General features: G+C 47.2%; 1 non-coding gene across 1 annotated transcript; it reads right to left on the reverse strand.

Annotated features, from left to right (window-relative positions):
* Positions 1 to 12,261: 12,261 nt before the first annotated feature.
* LOC138496831 (U6 spliceosomal RNA) lies at positions 12,262 to 12,368 on the reverse strand. The gene has a single exon (XR_011278299.1). It is a non-coding gene; the product is annotated as a U6 spliceosomal RNA (small nuclear RNA).
* Positions 12,369 to 16,072: the final 3,704 nt, after the last annotated feature.

Genomic DNA, 16,072 nt, shown 5'->3' on the forward strand with positions numbered 1-16,072 from the left:
AGGACCGAGGCGTTAAGGGGTTTGCGGCGCCGTAAACGGCGCCGACCCTTAACGCCTGATTCCAAGGTCCCTTTGCGGGATGGTGATTTTAACGCCTGCTTTTTGCAGGCGTTAAAATCCATGCCGCAAAGGGACCTTGGTGCTAATTACGCCACCGTAATTTACGGTGGCGTAATTAGCGCCTTTCCCCATTCCCATTATGCCCTATGGGGCAAAAATGGGAATGGGGAAAGGTAAAATGGGAAATGGGGATTTACCGCCCCACTCACCTTGGAATGGGGCGGTAAATCCGCCAACCACCATGGCGTAAACATAGTTTACGCCATGGTGGTAAGGGTACGACCCAGGCGGTAACTTACCGCCTGGGTCGTAATGAGGGCCAATGTGTTCTGCCGCCTGGGCTGAATAATGCATGGGCAATCTTTTTTGCATAATCACTTCATACTCTCCATCTACTAGGCGGACAACTGCCAGCCTAGCATGCCTCGGCCCAGTACCCTGGTCAATAGTTGCTGACCCATCAACTAAAAGGACCCCCGCCTGCGAGTAGGCTGTCTTTCGCTTTTTGGTATGTCCTCCTCCTCCCCCTCAAATGTCACACAGTCATGTCTTGTCAGGTCTTCATCAGTACACATTTCTGTGAGGAAAGTGCCAGGATTTACAGTTTTGTAGCGTACTATGTGAATGTGTGTGCTGGAAAAGATGACCTCATGTGCAGATGCCTACTGTGTGGTCAGAGTTGATTTGGATCGCTCAAGTATGGCAAAACTGCATGAACCACGTACAGAGTTACTGAATACCTCATGAAAATTGTGGCGCTTTTTTAAATTGCAAATGCAGCAGCAGCGAGCACCTGTTAACACAGGAATTGGCCCTGCATAACTGAATCTAGCGCTCCACTGTTATAGGCCAATGACTTGTGGCCCATAGTGCTTTTCTGTGTGAGTACTGCAGCCATCATGTGACAATTAGAATTTGAGAAAAAGTAGAACTCTTGATTATAATCAGGAGTTGCTGGCACTGGAGCAGTAGAAAGGACCCCTTTCAATTAATTGAAGCTAGTGAGCATGTCCTTTGTCCAGACAAATTTGTTGTCCTTCTTTTGCGCCTCTTTGAGGCCTTGGAACAGGGGCCTGTTATAAGCAGTGTAGTCTAGGATCCACGCTCTGCAGTAATTATACAACCCAAAGAACATTTGCATTTCCTTGACTGTTTTTGACTGGGGGCACTGCGCACTGACGCGGCTTGCTCTGGTATGATTTTCTTCCTGTGGACAGATATCAATTGTCCCACATAGAGAACTTCCTGAAGGCAATATTGCAACTTTGCTTTGTCTACTTTGTACCCTTTATATGCTAACAGCTGCAGCAGAGTGATAGTGCCCTTTCTGCACTGTTCACTGTCACTGCACACCAACAGATGGTCCACATATGGATGATAGCACTGGGCACCTGGATTTTTCCCAAATCTGCATGTAATATTTGGTTAAAGATACTAGGAGATTCATAGTGCCCTTTTGGAAGTCTTATGTGTTCAAACTGCATTCCGCAATGCATAAATGCTGTGAGGTATTGCAAGTCTGGATGCAGGGGTATGGAGAAGAAGGCATTCTTCAAATCCACCTCAGTGAAGTGTGTGCGTGTTTGGGGATGCTACACAAAATGGTCACAGGGTTACGAACTACAGGAAATTCAGCCTGTACAATGTAATTTAGGGGGCAGAGATCTTGGATCATTCTCCAACCCCCTTTTTTATCGCATATATAGTCATTTTACATGGGGAGGTTACCTTGGTTAAGGAGCACACAAATAGTGTCTGCTTCTTTGGACAGAGGGTATTGTTTTTCTTGTGGTAATACTTCACCTGGCTTCAGTGTGATTCTTAAGGGGGCCACTCCCTGTAAGAGCCCTACATCGTTGACACTGATTGTCCATAACCTCTCTGGGGCCTGCTCTACATCGTTCTCAGGGAATGAGGGCAGAGTGGCAAGCACCATCAAAGAACATTGCACCTTTCGATACTGCACAATTATCTCCCAGGGGATGCTGATAGCCACCACAATGTCTTCATCATCGACCCTATCTTCAAAAGTTCTGCATTTGTCACTTCTTTTAGGGGCACAGTTGGCTCAATACACAATACAATGCGCCATTCACACCTGTATGAATCGGTTCACACTACAACAATTCTTTTTGTTGCCTTGCCTTGCAAGTTCAATGAAAATATCATCCCTGCCACAAGCTCATGAGTCACAATGGGCTTAAAGATTCAAATAGATGGTACCCGCAAACACACCTTACCAATCTGGGGCAATGCATCAGGCAGAACTCTGATCCCATTCACAAACATGTCAGGGTCAACGGGAATGCTGCGAACTACCACCGCTCTCCCCCATCATGTGTGTTATCACCATCGCCCTCATGGCACACAAGCACAGGGTACCACACACTATTCCCTGATCTGTGAAGGAAATGGTGATATTCAGCTTGCTGAGGAGGTTGCGCTCCAGCAGATTCACTGGGGAGCTTTCTGAATATAGTAGGGGAGCATGCACCACGTTTCCTCCTATCTTGATAGCATCCTCTTCTGTATACAAAACCATTGCAACAGCCCCAGAGAATCCCTGTGTGTCAAGAGTTTCACCTGATAATGGGAAATTTCCTTCACTGATGCATGAGTTAGTGGCACCTGTGTCGGCCATAAAGATGAATTGTTCATTTCCTATCTCAGCACCCACCAAGGGTTCCTCATCAGGGTGGGTAGTCATGGACAGGACCCTGGCACGCAAGAGCTCTCTGTGGGCTGTCCTAATCAGGATATGTGTTGGTACCCAGGAACGTGAAAGGATTACCTCCCAACACGCTCACGCCCCGATAAGGTGCCACTGTCCCATTTGGGACCACATTGCTTCTGAGCACAGGAGTGCCGTATGATTGGTTCAGTGACTCAGTCTGGTTTGGGGTGCTGGGCAGGGGCACTGGTTGCATTTGTGAGGGTCATGGTAGTAACTGCGTGTATGCCTGGTGTATTTCGTATGGTATTGATGTGGCCATCAGGGGCGTGGGGAAGTGTTGTTGTTGTTGTACTGGGCTGGCAGGGGCATATGGATTGTATCCTGCTACCATCCTTATCCTGCATTCCCTTGCAAAATGGCCCCCCTTCTCATATTCCCAACACTGAACTGGTCCCCCTCTTCGCTTATCCCTCAAAATCCGCCTCTGCTCCCCCCACCCACTTGGAGCCCCCCTCTTCCGTGTTGATGCCTTCCTTGATACTATTCAGAGTACTGTGGCTGTGGTCCACCATTCCACTTCCTTTTCCTCTGTCTGGCCAAAGCGCTGCTATTCTTGCATCCGGCCACACCAATACCTGCCGTGCTGATTCTCTTTGAGTGATAGTCGCTACAGCCCCTTCAACTACTATTTTTGTGAGTTTTTTCGGAAGCAGTTTTGATTCCTCAGCCTGCAACATTTGCACCATTTCCTTTTCTCTCTTTTTTATCCGCTTACAGTGGTGTATAATTATAGTCTGTGTATTGGGCCACCCCTTTGCTCCGATACCCACCCTTCTGCACTTCTTTGGGCAAAATCCTTTTAATAACAAAATCAAAAAGAGGAACTGATCGGTCCCACTGGTCCCCTGTCTCGGTTCTCCACATTTCCTGTACTTTTAAAATGTACTGAGTGGGGCCTTCATCATCCCCCATTGTATACTGCATTATAGACTGCAAGTCCGGATATTGTTGGGATATGCCTGCCACAGTGCATCCCACACCTGCACTCTGATATTGTTGAATATTATGCATATCATCATCTAGCTTAACTCCTGGATACCAAGCCTTAACCCACACATCTCCAGCCAAACCTCCCACAATTGAGACAGGCTTTTTATGTCTCTCACAGCTAAAGGAATCCCAGCTGTCTGTTTCTCAAATGCATATCTACATTTCCCAGCCTCTGCATTAAGGGGAGGGAGCACTTTGATCAAGTTGTTTTCATCCATCTGGGCGCAGGGGGCATACTGCGCCCTCCCAGGGTCTTTATGCAACAATGGCAACTGTGTGCCCATTCCTCGCTTTGCTTTCCTTCCGCACTTCCCTTTTTCCTGGCCGCTGGTACCCACCAAAATATGTTCCTCAATCGTGGACTCTCTAGCCTGGGTGTAATTTCCGGTGCCTCCTGAACCTCCTCCTCATCCTCATCCTCTGCTCATCCATGATGTCTCATTCTCCTTCCCACAAGTCTCTGTATGCGTCCCTGTCTGACCTTACTGTAACATAACCTGCACTTTCCGCTCCTCGTTGCCACTATCCCCCTTCTCAATTTGCACATCCTTTATCGCAGTGCTGTCTAATCTAAACAAAATATCTCTGGCCCTCCACTCATCCAGGCCACACCCAGATTTGCTTCCCCCTTCCCTGAAGGCTCTCAACTTGGCCAACTCTGCTGGTATTGCTTCTCATGCCTCCTCTAGCTCTTTCTGTGATTTCTTACCCCAGGGTGTTGTGGGGTGAGGTGTCATTTGATATGGAAGTTGTGCTGTGATGGGAAAAAGCACATAGGTTGGGTTTGTGGCTGGGAGGGTGACAAGCGAGTAGAGCCCTCCTCTGGTCGAGAGCTGCTGTGTTGCCTCTGATGCTGCTGGTTTTGCTACACTCGGGCAGGGCTGTTGTCACACTGTGTTCCTCATCACTAGTTGGGCGGCAGCCATTAAATGCGGCAGTAACGCTATTACTGCCGCATTTAAGGGTCAGCCCGATCAAAAGTCTGGCAGCATTTACCCCCAGCTCTAAACTGGGGGGAATGCGCCAACTTAATGCCCATTTTCAGGCGCAATTAGCGCGGCGCTATTACGGGGCGCTAATTGCGCTGAAAATGCCCCATTGAGTCCAATCGACCCAATGGGGAATGGGGAATATCCATTACCACCCTACCCCTTGATCCAGTGCTAATAGCGCTGGACCGGGTGACTGTAACGCTATTAGCCTGGGCGGTATCCCGGCGGTAACACCACCGGGATACCACCCAACTCCTGATGAGGCCCTCTGACTTGCACTCATCATTGTCTTCTATGTCATCTACCATTTTCCATAAATCTAAAATATCTTTCCTCTTCTGGAGTTTTTTGCCACTGTATATGACAGCTAAAAATGTAGACATGTGTTCCAATATCCCCCTATCATTGGTACCCTGCTCTGGCCATGGGCGAGACATTCCCCCCATGTCTCCACCACCCACTGCTTGCGGTACTTCTCTATCTTATCCTTATACAATGGCAATAAACTGTACATATGCTCCAACAGAGACATTACTCCCATATTGATGATCGTTATGCTCAAGAAACTCTTAAGTTATATACCACACGCAATATATCATGAATATCACTACCAGTCCTCCATTCCCACTCTCCAGTCAGCCCCTGTCCACACTCCCACCCCCAAACACACCCTCTCACTCCTCACACCCGACACGCACACTACTTCCACAGGCCCTCCCTCTGCCTCCACCTAATACACAATAGTATTTAATACATCAAGACAACAAACTAAAATAATAAACTAAAACAACAACCCCTAATTTGTCTAATTCCCCCACCTGGAATATATTGTGCACATGAATCTGAGCTCTTTAATTATACAGTGCCCCTACTTTTTATATCCTCTTATTACAATTACAAATATGGCGCCACCTTCTCTCCTAGTTTGGAAAGGATTCAACACTTCTGTTTCCCGTCTTGTATCCTTATAACAATAATAATGCTACAATACAAAAACCGCCATGTGGTCTTTTACACACTCTTCAACTCAATCACACGCCAGCTCCCCATTCACTCTCGCTCCCCCTGTTGTGACGCGCACCGTTATCCCTGTTCTTTCACGTCCCACTTAACGTCAACCCATCTGTTTTGCCCCTTGCAAGAGATGTACTTACATCGGCATCTTAACCCGAGCTCCTCTGTCACGGGGTCCCAATAATCTCCTGCACCTTCCTAGGAGCCATGCCCCGCTCCAAAGAGCAGACAGAAATTCTGTGAAAATGGCTCGTGTACACCACTATGAGTTGCGCGCTTGGGACCGGTCACTGCAGGTGGGCGCCGCACCTCCAGAGATGCGGCCTGGAAGCCTCTGTTTTCGCAGAAAACCTGGGATCACGGCAGGGTCACCAAAAATGTACAGAAGCCCCTCAATGATCACACCAGAAAAAATACAACCCACTAGGAAAAAAGGCCCAGCGCACCTCTTGCAAGGAGAACAAAACTTTATTTCCAAAAAAGACAGAATCGCGCCAGCAAAGGACTCTGCTGCCACGGAGAAATCTGAGGAAATCAACATGGACGTTAGTTTATAAAGGGTCACAGCTGACGTACATTACATAGGTCACAAATCCAAATAGCTGGTTGATATGACCGTATATATAGGCAGCCTGCTCCATATGGGATGCCAGGGCATTGGTCCCAAAATCTCCTGTCCATCTTCTTCCAAGTGGAGTTCTTCCTTGCACTTCATCTGGGACGTAGTCCCTAATTGCCAATTAAAAAGCAAAAATCACAACATGCCCTATCTGTGGCCAAATGTGCACCTGGTACAGCAGATATGGGTGCAGAGGATACTTTCGAGGTCACACTATCTTACAAACCCCAGCTCGATTCCAGACGCGTCAGTGCCGTTCCAACTCTTCCCATCCCATGCTTAAACGTATTACTTTCCCTCCCTGGCACCTCGCAGCACAAATCACACAGGCCCAGGATATTCTATGATCTTTCTGAGAAATGGGTGTTCCAACAGGTTTATGGTCGATGATCTTAGGCTGGCTGGTACTCTGGAATGCTAGAGTCTTGGGGGGAGGTGTCTGGATACTATGGGCCTCATCACGAGTTGGGCTGTATTCCTGGCTGTGATATCACCGACTGTAATAGCCATATCATCGACCGGTCCGGTGGTATTACCACCGGATCACGGGTTAGGCCTTAACGGTAAATCCCCATTCCTGATGTGGTCCATTGGATCCAATGGGAAATTTTCGGTGCTAATACTGCAGGCTAATACAGCTGGCTGCAATACTGCCGAAAACAGGGATTTTCACCTCCAGAAAAAAGCTGGAGGTAAAACAGCCAATTTAGCGCCTAACTCGTGATAGGACCAGCCCTTCAATGTAGTGGCAATACCGTTACCACCGCATTTAAGGGCTACAGCCCAACTCATGATGAGGCCCTATATCTTAGGGTTTGGGTCGGGGTAGGTCAAAGGCTCGAGCTCTCCTTCTTGTGGGATGACTGTGCCCAGGGAGCTCATGGCCTAACAGGGCGCATTCTGTCTGGGTTACATGTTTTAATAATATGAGACAATGGGCCTCATTATGAGCTTGGTGGTAGCTGTGCCTGTATGGCAGGCACGGCTAACGCAAAGCTCGCTACCAGCCCTGCCACCCATGAATGGGCAATTACCGGCCCATTACGAGTTGAATGGGCTGGTAATTGCCCATTCGCGGGTGGCTGTATGGCCGTGCTCCCGATCCCCATTCTGCCCCATAGGGCAGAGTGGGGATGAGGAGCATGGATGCACCGGCACAGGTCAGACCTGGTGGGCTGTCAGGCACCCGCGAGGGAAACTTGTAGTATGGCGGTATGGTATAAACGGTGCCGGTGCCGTACCGGCACCATTCATACCGTACTGCCATACTTATAATGAGGCCCAATGAGAGGTTTATGAGTCCCTGCGGGTTTGGAATTTCCCACCGCTGCCCAGATTGCAACCCACTCCTACATTCACATGCGTATCTCTATGTTCCGTGCCTCAGCCTACTGTCCTGGCTGCAGTGCAGCGCCAGACCTCGATTTCAAGATGGCTGCTGTTTTCTAACATGGATTTTCATTTTCCAGTTCAATCTACACCCAGTCAGATAATAACCTACCCAAAATGCAGCTTCTATTGGCACTCCCCTCCACCCAGTAATCTCTGCAAGCATTTACAGCACACTCTTGGGTCTCTGTTGCATTTGGAACCTCATGGGGACCTGGGACGATCATCCCCGCTTCCCAACACCCTTGATGACTCATAGGTTTGCACACCCTTGATGCCTAATAGAAACTGTCATGCCACTGTTAAATACAGTAGAAATTACATACAGATTGGCTGCACCAATGTAGGCCAGTATAGCGACGAAATTATATCTATCATTTTTGTTGTACCCTTGATGCCCAGTAAAAATATATGCCATGCCACAGTAAGAACATATAACCAGATTGGCTGCACCAGTGTAGGCTAGCCTAGCCATGTAATCACCACAGTAACAATATATATATACAGACTGGCTGCACACATGTAGGCTAGTCTAGCCACATAATAACATTTGTATTTTTCATTTAGGCTTTACCTTTTAGGCCCAGTACAGAAATGCCATGCCACAATAAGAAAATATATCAAGATTGGTTGCACCCATGTAGGCCAGTCTAGCCACCAAATAACATTTTTTTTATGTTGGCTTTATCCTTGATGTCAGTAACAAATGCTATGCTGCAGTAAGAAAATATAACCTAACCGTCGGCACCAATGTAGCCCAGCATAGATGTGTAATAACTCTTATATTTGTTTTACCCTTGATGCCCAGTCAAACATGCCATGCCACAGTAAAAACACGTCTTCAGACTGGCTGCACAAATGTATGCCAGTTTAGCCAGATAATTACATTTATCATGTTTGCTTTACCATTGATGGCCAGTAGAAAATGCCAAGCCATATTAAAAGAATATAACCAAATTTGCGGCACCAAGGTAGGACAGTCCAGCCATGTAATAATACCCATTATGCTTGCTTTACCCTTGAAACCAGCAAAAGTAAAATAAATGTAATGCCACAGTAAGAAAATATGTCCATGATGCCTTCACAAACATAACTCCACCTCATCACCCCAAATCGGAGGCCATTCTCCGTCACACATACACCACACACGCATGTATACACATTGCATGTGTGCCCATACTGCATTCATACACACGCATACACCCTTACACCAGAGGCTCTCTCAGTTTCACATGCACCCTTACAACATAAAGGCTTTTATTCACATGTGCACCCAAACATCATACACTCATTCATTTACATGTGGCCATGTGTGTATTCATGTCTGCAATATACATACATTTTTTCCTTACCTGCAGTCCCAGTCCAGAGAATGTCCTGTGCCTCAGGTTCGCACGACAATCCTCTGCCTCCCACACAGTACGAAACAGGAAGCAGAGAGAGCTTCCTGGTCCCTGCACATGTGCAGTGAAGTGGGAATGGCTCCCGCGTTATGCCCAAGGCCCTCTGAATGTGTAGGGAGGCTCATGTGCAGGCCAGCATTAGCCCTAACTGCATAGCCAATCTGCCATGCAAGGATGGGGAAGCAAAACTACATTCCCCTTTGACAGTGAAAGGCAGCCAGGAGCGCTCCCTCAGCTGCTTGGTGCAGCTGAGAGAATGCCCTATGTTTTCACTGGTCTGGCTTGGCTCGTCCATAATGGGTGGTGGCTCGGCGTCCCATTGCCGCATTATGGACAAGCCACCCGTGGCTTGGACACTGCATCAGTAGGTGGGGCATCACCTGCACTCACACCTGGAATGACATAATGCAAGCATCATATGGGACGGTTCCTCAAAAGAATTAAAGCAGAGGAGTAATAGTTTCCTGCCTTTAATAAAATCTCCACTTTTCGTCAGAAACTAGCAAAATCCTAATTTTAAGGTAAGGCACAGATTAATTTGTGATGAGCTCCGAGCTCGTATTATTTAGATGCATCGCTGCCCATAGAAGAATGAGCACTGAAGAGCGAGATGTTTCGAACAATAACCCAGATCTTAAGGCAGACAACCACACACATTAAGGGAAAGCCCAGAAATGCTGTGAAAGGGAGCCCTGGCCGCAAAACATAATGGGCCTCATTACAAGTTTGCCAGTCCGGTAGTAACGGCGCCGGTAAGCTACTGGCGCCGGTAAGCTACTGGCGCCGTTACTACCGGACCGGCAAACTACGAGTTCTGCTCGCGGGTGACTTTCCGCCCGCCAGGTCTGACCTGGCGGGCGTACCGGCACCCGCAAGCAGAGCATGTCGGATGCACCGGCACCATTCACAAATGGTGCCGGTGCATTCGACCTCCACATTCCCATTTGAGCCTTATAGGGCTCAAATGGGAATGGGGAGTAATTATTACCGGCACCCGGCAATGGGGATGTGCCAGGTCCTCCGGGGGTGGAATGCCCCGCTACATCCCCATTGCCGGTAAAAAAAATGACTCCGGCAGCAGCCGTGCCAGTAATTACCGGCACGGCTACTGCCAACGTCGTAATGAGGAATGTCCTTTCAATACCAATGCCTCAAAGGAAAGAAATGAGGCACAAGAGTCACTACTTTGGCTGAAAACGATTGTAATGACCTGTCGCTGTCGATGGGCTATCTTTGCAAAAGTGATAGATCATAGCTATAGCACAGAGTATCTTGGTATTTGAGGGCTTTTGAATCCAATGCTCCTCAAGAGTTGCCAAATCAATGCTTAAAAACCCAAAACAATAGCATCAATGATGTCATGTTAGGCTGAAATAGCTGATCGATGGACATTCACTGAATGGTAAGCATGCATTTGCAAAAGCACTATTTTGTGAAGGAGATCAACCACCTCCAATACAGGTGCATTAAAGAGATCAAGTGTTTTGACATACACCAGTGAACCAAAACTCTCCGTGGGAGACGTGTAACTTTCTGGGCCCTGGAGCCCAGAATTCTCATAAGAATTCTCGATTGCTTCCGAAATTAATTTAGGGGACCATCCAGGCCTAAAATCTTCCAAACCATAAGACAAAGGGCTCCAATCTGGGCCAAAGGATGAACCAAGCCTCCTGTATTGGCAACTAGCAGGGAGAGCTGGGCTAAGAGCACTAGTATTCCAGTGCTTATCCCCATAGCAATTAGGTACCAGACTTGAGATGGCCAGAAGGGAGAATAATACTAGAATCACCTCCAACTTGTGTCTGCAAACTTGTAGAAGAACTATTGGAATGAGTGAAAAGGAAGGAAATCATATTATAAGCTGAAAAAAATACATCCATCGCAGCAGCATCTGGGCCCGGCCCCCAACTGAAACTACATGGAAGTTGTGACTTGAGACAAGCAGCAAAAAGACCTGTCAACATTGGACCCTAGTGAGAGAAAAGAGCCTGGAAAACAGAACACAGAAGTTGTCAGTCACGTTAATTCCCCAGTTCCTGGACACCAATGTGTTACTGTGTTGTAAGAGCCCAGGAGGATTGGTTCTTGAAACATGGCTTAATTTAGGAGATATAATTCCCAAAATAGTGTGGCCATGCCTGATTGGGCTTTTGATCATGTCCCTCCCTGTCGATTGATAAAATATATGGTTGATACATTGTCCAATGCAGTAAATGGTAGAGAGATGCAGCCTAGTGAATGTTCGGACAGCAAAGGAACCGGCAAGTAGTTATAGACAATGGGCCTCATTACAACGGAGGTGGTAGGGGGTTAACGGGGCCGGTAGAGCTGCCGGGCCCGTTAACCCCCTACCGCCTCATTACGAGGTCTCCTCGCGGGACCCGCTAAGGACGCCTGGTTTTACCAGGCGTCCTTAGCGGGTCCCGTGAGTAGATCAGGATGCAAACAACGGGCCCGTCATTAACGGGCCTGTTGTTTGCATCCTCCCCATTCCCATTGAGCCCTATGGGGGCTCGAATGGGAATGGGGATGTACAGGGTCTGGGTTCCTGGAATGGGGAAATACCAGGCCCTCCAAGGTTGGAATGGCCCGGTATTTCCCCATTCCAGGAACCCAGACCCGGTACCTGGAATGGGGGTAGCCATGCCGCAAATAGCAGCATGGCTACCTCCAGGGTCGTAATGACCCCCAATGTCTGTGTGTCCTAGGCTCCCAGGAGACCATGGCCCTCCAGTCAAGATTTCTGCACACATGGCGCCCCAACCTTCCACCGAACTCAATGAGCAGGTCTGGACAGCAACTGAAAAATTGATGTGTCAGTCAACACCTGATTGTGTATTTTTCTTCTCTGATAACAGAACCCAGTCTTTATAGGATTAGCCCTGGTGCAATAGGTCGATGTCCAGTATAAGCGGGCCTGGAAATATAATTTGCATGGATGATGAAAAGAGTGTTACTATACGAGGTAGATGCTGGAGTGAGATCATGGGTAAAGGCAGAACTTTTTTTAACTCCTTTATGGATTGTTTTTTTTTCTTCTTTTTTTTTCTTTTTTTCTTTTTTAATATGGAACGCTTCACGAATTTGCGTGTCCTCCTTGCGCAGGGGCCATGCTAATCTTCTCTGTATCGTTCCAATTTTAGTATATGTGCTGCCAAAGCGAGCACATGGATTGGTTCTTTAGAGGGGTAGATGGTATTTTGGCATTGACCTGAAATGTTAGAAATAGCATTTCTGATTTTTGCAGATTTGTGAAAAGCCCTAGTTTCTGGAGGAGATGGAAGAAGGTCATCTAAAAATGGGCAAATATCGGAGTGTCGCCCAGAATAATCTGGGCGTGTCTCTGCCAGCTCACGAGAGCTGCCCCCAATGGATTGTGCAGTTTTATGAAGCACTGGAGGGGCCAAGCAATGGCTACAAGGAAGTGTCAAATCAAATCACAGTACATAGTACACAAGGTAAAAGTCTCCATCTTGCAATTACAGTGTATAAGAAACAAATGAAAAATGTTTGCAAGGAACTTGGGGTTGGTCACCCTGAGGTCTCTGGGGGAACCTAGACATGGACCCCTTGCTCACTGTGCTCGGAGAGGCACAGCTCCACCTCACTGATGAGGCCCAACAATGCTGGAACACGTGTATGGGGTTGCTGTTGGTACTCTTGTTCAGAAGGGAACTGCTATAGCATGTCGGTGCTGGACTGCCCATGTGGCCGGGACAAAGACTGATATGCAAATGGATATTTCCCATCTGTGAAAGGTACCGTGAGCAAAAAGTGATGGCTGCGAACTCTCAAAGTGAGAAAAAACCACAGAACAGGTTATTATGCCATGTTCCTTCTGGAGAGGCGTCTGCTACCTTTTTTTGTATAGTAAACAAATGACTTATTCGAGATATATCACAGTGAGAATGCCTGCATCTTTTTTTTTTACTAGAAAAAGATTTCTCAAAGAGCTGGTTGGACAAATGATAGGGTTCTATTGCGCCCTTCCTCTGAACCACCTAGGAATGGCGTTGGTTCTGTGTTTGAGGAAATCAAATAAATGTTGAAAACCTATGTTAAAAAGGGTTGTGAAGGAACCATGTGTGAAATACTCGTACTGCTGTTTTCAGTACTCATGGAACTAGGTAGATCACTCTCCAATGATGGAGAAAATGTTATATTCAACCCCCAAAGTTTAACTGGGAAAATGGTGAGGATGACTTTCCATTGAATCTGTCATCATTGAATCTTCCCCTTGGAAAATTTCCCTGGGAACTGGGAAGGATACGGGGGTTTTCTTTGCATAAATGACTGCATTCCTCTACAGGGTCTCCTCCTGCTGACCTCTGGCGAAGGCCAGACAAATGGCCACTGCTAAGACTAACTAGTCCTATAGACTATGTAGATAGAATATCTTCTTCAGGGTGGATTGCGATCCATCCCATGAGTGGACTGTGGTGACATATTGACTAACCTCTTAAGCATATTCCTCCCCAAACAGCGTTCCATGAGAGTCCACTAGTTGAATGTCAGCAAATTACCAAGTCTTGCATTTATTTTTAGAAGAAAGCCTTCAAGCCTTTCGGTGCTTAAAGGGGCGTCATCATTGCCTGGAAAACATAAAACGCTTGGTGCCCACCCACTTCGTCTGTCCGGATCAATGGAGGAATCATCCCTCTTGGCCACCTTCACCATATCAAGAATTGTAACTCACGGGACCACTGAGTCTAACAGTTTCTCTTGGACCCCAAAGCAGGCCCTATCAACCTCTTAGGGTTCTACCATACCAGGAAAGAAATATTCCAACCTTTGGGTCTCATGTGGGGGTTTTGGTGTAACTATCGGGTAATGAGGGTCCAGATTATTTGTCTTTTATATGAACCTGGGATGTATAATTTAATTTAGATGAAAGGTGGGCCTCACCCTATTTTGCAACATGAGGTAAAGTTCCTTGGAGGTGGGGTGCACTAGTACCTCTGGTTCAAGAACAAGGTTGCCTTTTGTGGCTATGCCCGGGAGCATCAGGATACTGATTATGACCCACAACCACAATAGCATTCAAGACATCATAATACATAGTGTGGAATTAATTTTAGGATCCATAAGTCGAAGGACTGGAGATGGTTTTTTCAGTGTTCTCTTGTCTGGCATTTGACACCAACTCGTGGTCAGTAGATAAATGGCGGAAACAATCCCCCAAAGATGAAGCAACCACCCATGCCTAGACGGTCCAGGGCGAGAGGTGTCGCAACCTGCAGGATCAAACGATGACCTGTGACTCACATGAGGTTTTAAATAAGATGCTTTTATTCATTCTAGAAGATGCTGGCAAAAAGATGTAACCCAAACAAGGATGATTCTCCACGAAATATGTGAAAATTAAGGGGGACAAAACAGGTGGTAGGAATGTTTGCTGAAAGAATTACTGATGTTTAGTAGAGCTGTGGTCCTATGTCCAAAGGTCCAAACCTGCAGTGGTTTGTGGTCAGGTTGAATTTTTCCTGTGAATATTATACAAAGTCACTCAGCGCTCTGTCGGGTTGATGGATCCTGCGGCTCTTCTATAAAGATTGGTGGTGAACGTTAGTCCTTCTGGGCTTTGTTTGCTTGGCTTTCAGAAGACAGCTGATTACTTCCATGGTTGTCTGAAGTCGATTGTCGGGCCGGCGTAATTATTGGTGCCTCCCAGCTGAAGTGGTGATGTCAAGTTGGATGCCTGCTACTGCCTTCATTCGGTCTTGCATCACTGCAGACTTGGCGGTCTCCAGGGCATATCACAAGCTCCTCTCTGGTTAGGTTGGTTATAATGAGCCCACCAGGCTCAAGTTTTCAGTGAGCCAACCTGGTTCTTTTCTCGTTGAGTCCTCCTGGCTTAGATTCACAATCATTATCTTGCCTGTGATTCCTTAGACAGTTATTCTGATTCCAACTCACAATGGATTCTCCTTGCTCAGTGTCGGTTTAAGCCTTTCTAGTTCAGGGCCACAATGAGACTTTCTGACTCAGAGTCACAAAAAGCTCTCATATGTCAGAGTCACAATCTGCCTTCCTCGACCAGATGTTCACTAGGTAATATTCCCTTCTTTTCCTTGACGGGTTGTATGCTTCCCAGAAGCATCTGGACTAAGCCTCCAGGCTGGATCGAGATCATCATTTCGAGGCTCATTGTTTCATGGCAGCCTTGATTCCCACTCCCTGCTCACCTCCTGCCACTCCTGTTCATCCCTGGCCCCGCTCACCTGCTTTTCCTCATGTCGTTGCCATTCCTTGTTCTCCACTTCACTCTTTTTCTCATTCTTTTTTTCGATTATATTCTTCCTTCACTGGGCCAGTTTTGGGGTCCACATGGTGGTTCCATTCTTGCGCACAATTGGGAAGCTCAGTAGGCCCCATGGTATGATCGGGGGACGGGGAGCTTTCACTGGAGACTCCCCCCTGATTCGTATCGTGGCTTTTATCAGAGTTCCCAGTGGAAACATCCCTGTGACCCTATAGTTTTTTTTATATGACCCTTGCGGTACCTCGCTTTACCTGGCCCCTGTTCTCAGCCACATGGACCTGCTCTGCTCTCACTGAAACCATTATCCCTGTGGGATCAATGCTTGTGGAACATGACTAGAAAATAATGACTTGGACGTCACCAGGCTAGCATATGACTGTCTGTCTGTCTCTCTCCCTCTCTCTTTCTCTCTCTCTTCGGTCTACCTCTCTTTATCTGTCTCTGTCTATTTCTCTTTTTCTTCCCTTGTTTCTCACAAGCAAGTCTGATTTGTTTTCCTTTGAGGACTATGGTCTCCTATCTAGCCTGTTTTCCCTCCTGTTTCTATCTCTGTTTCTTACCAGTCTTTGGAGCCAGTTCAGCTAAGCTTTCACCTTTACTAGGCCTTGT

The sequence above is a fragment of the Ambystoma mexicanum genome, chromosome 10 (assembly GCF_040938575.1).
Source record: "Ambystoma mexicanum isolate Mex_15411 chromosome 10, UKY_AmexF1_1, whole genome shotgun sequence".
NCBI classification, from domain to species: domain Eukaryota; kingdom Metazoa; phylum Chordata; class Amphibia; order Caudata; family Ambystomatidae; genus Ambystoma; species Ambystoma mexicanum.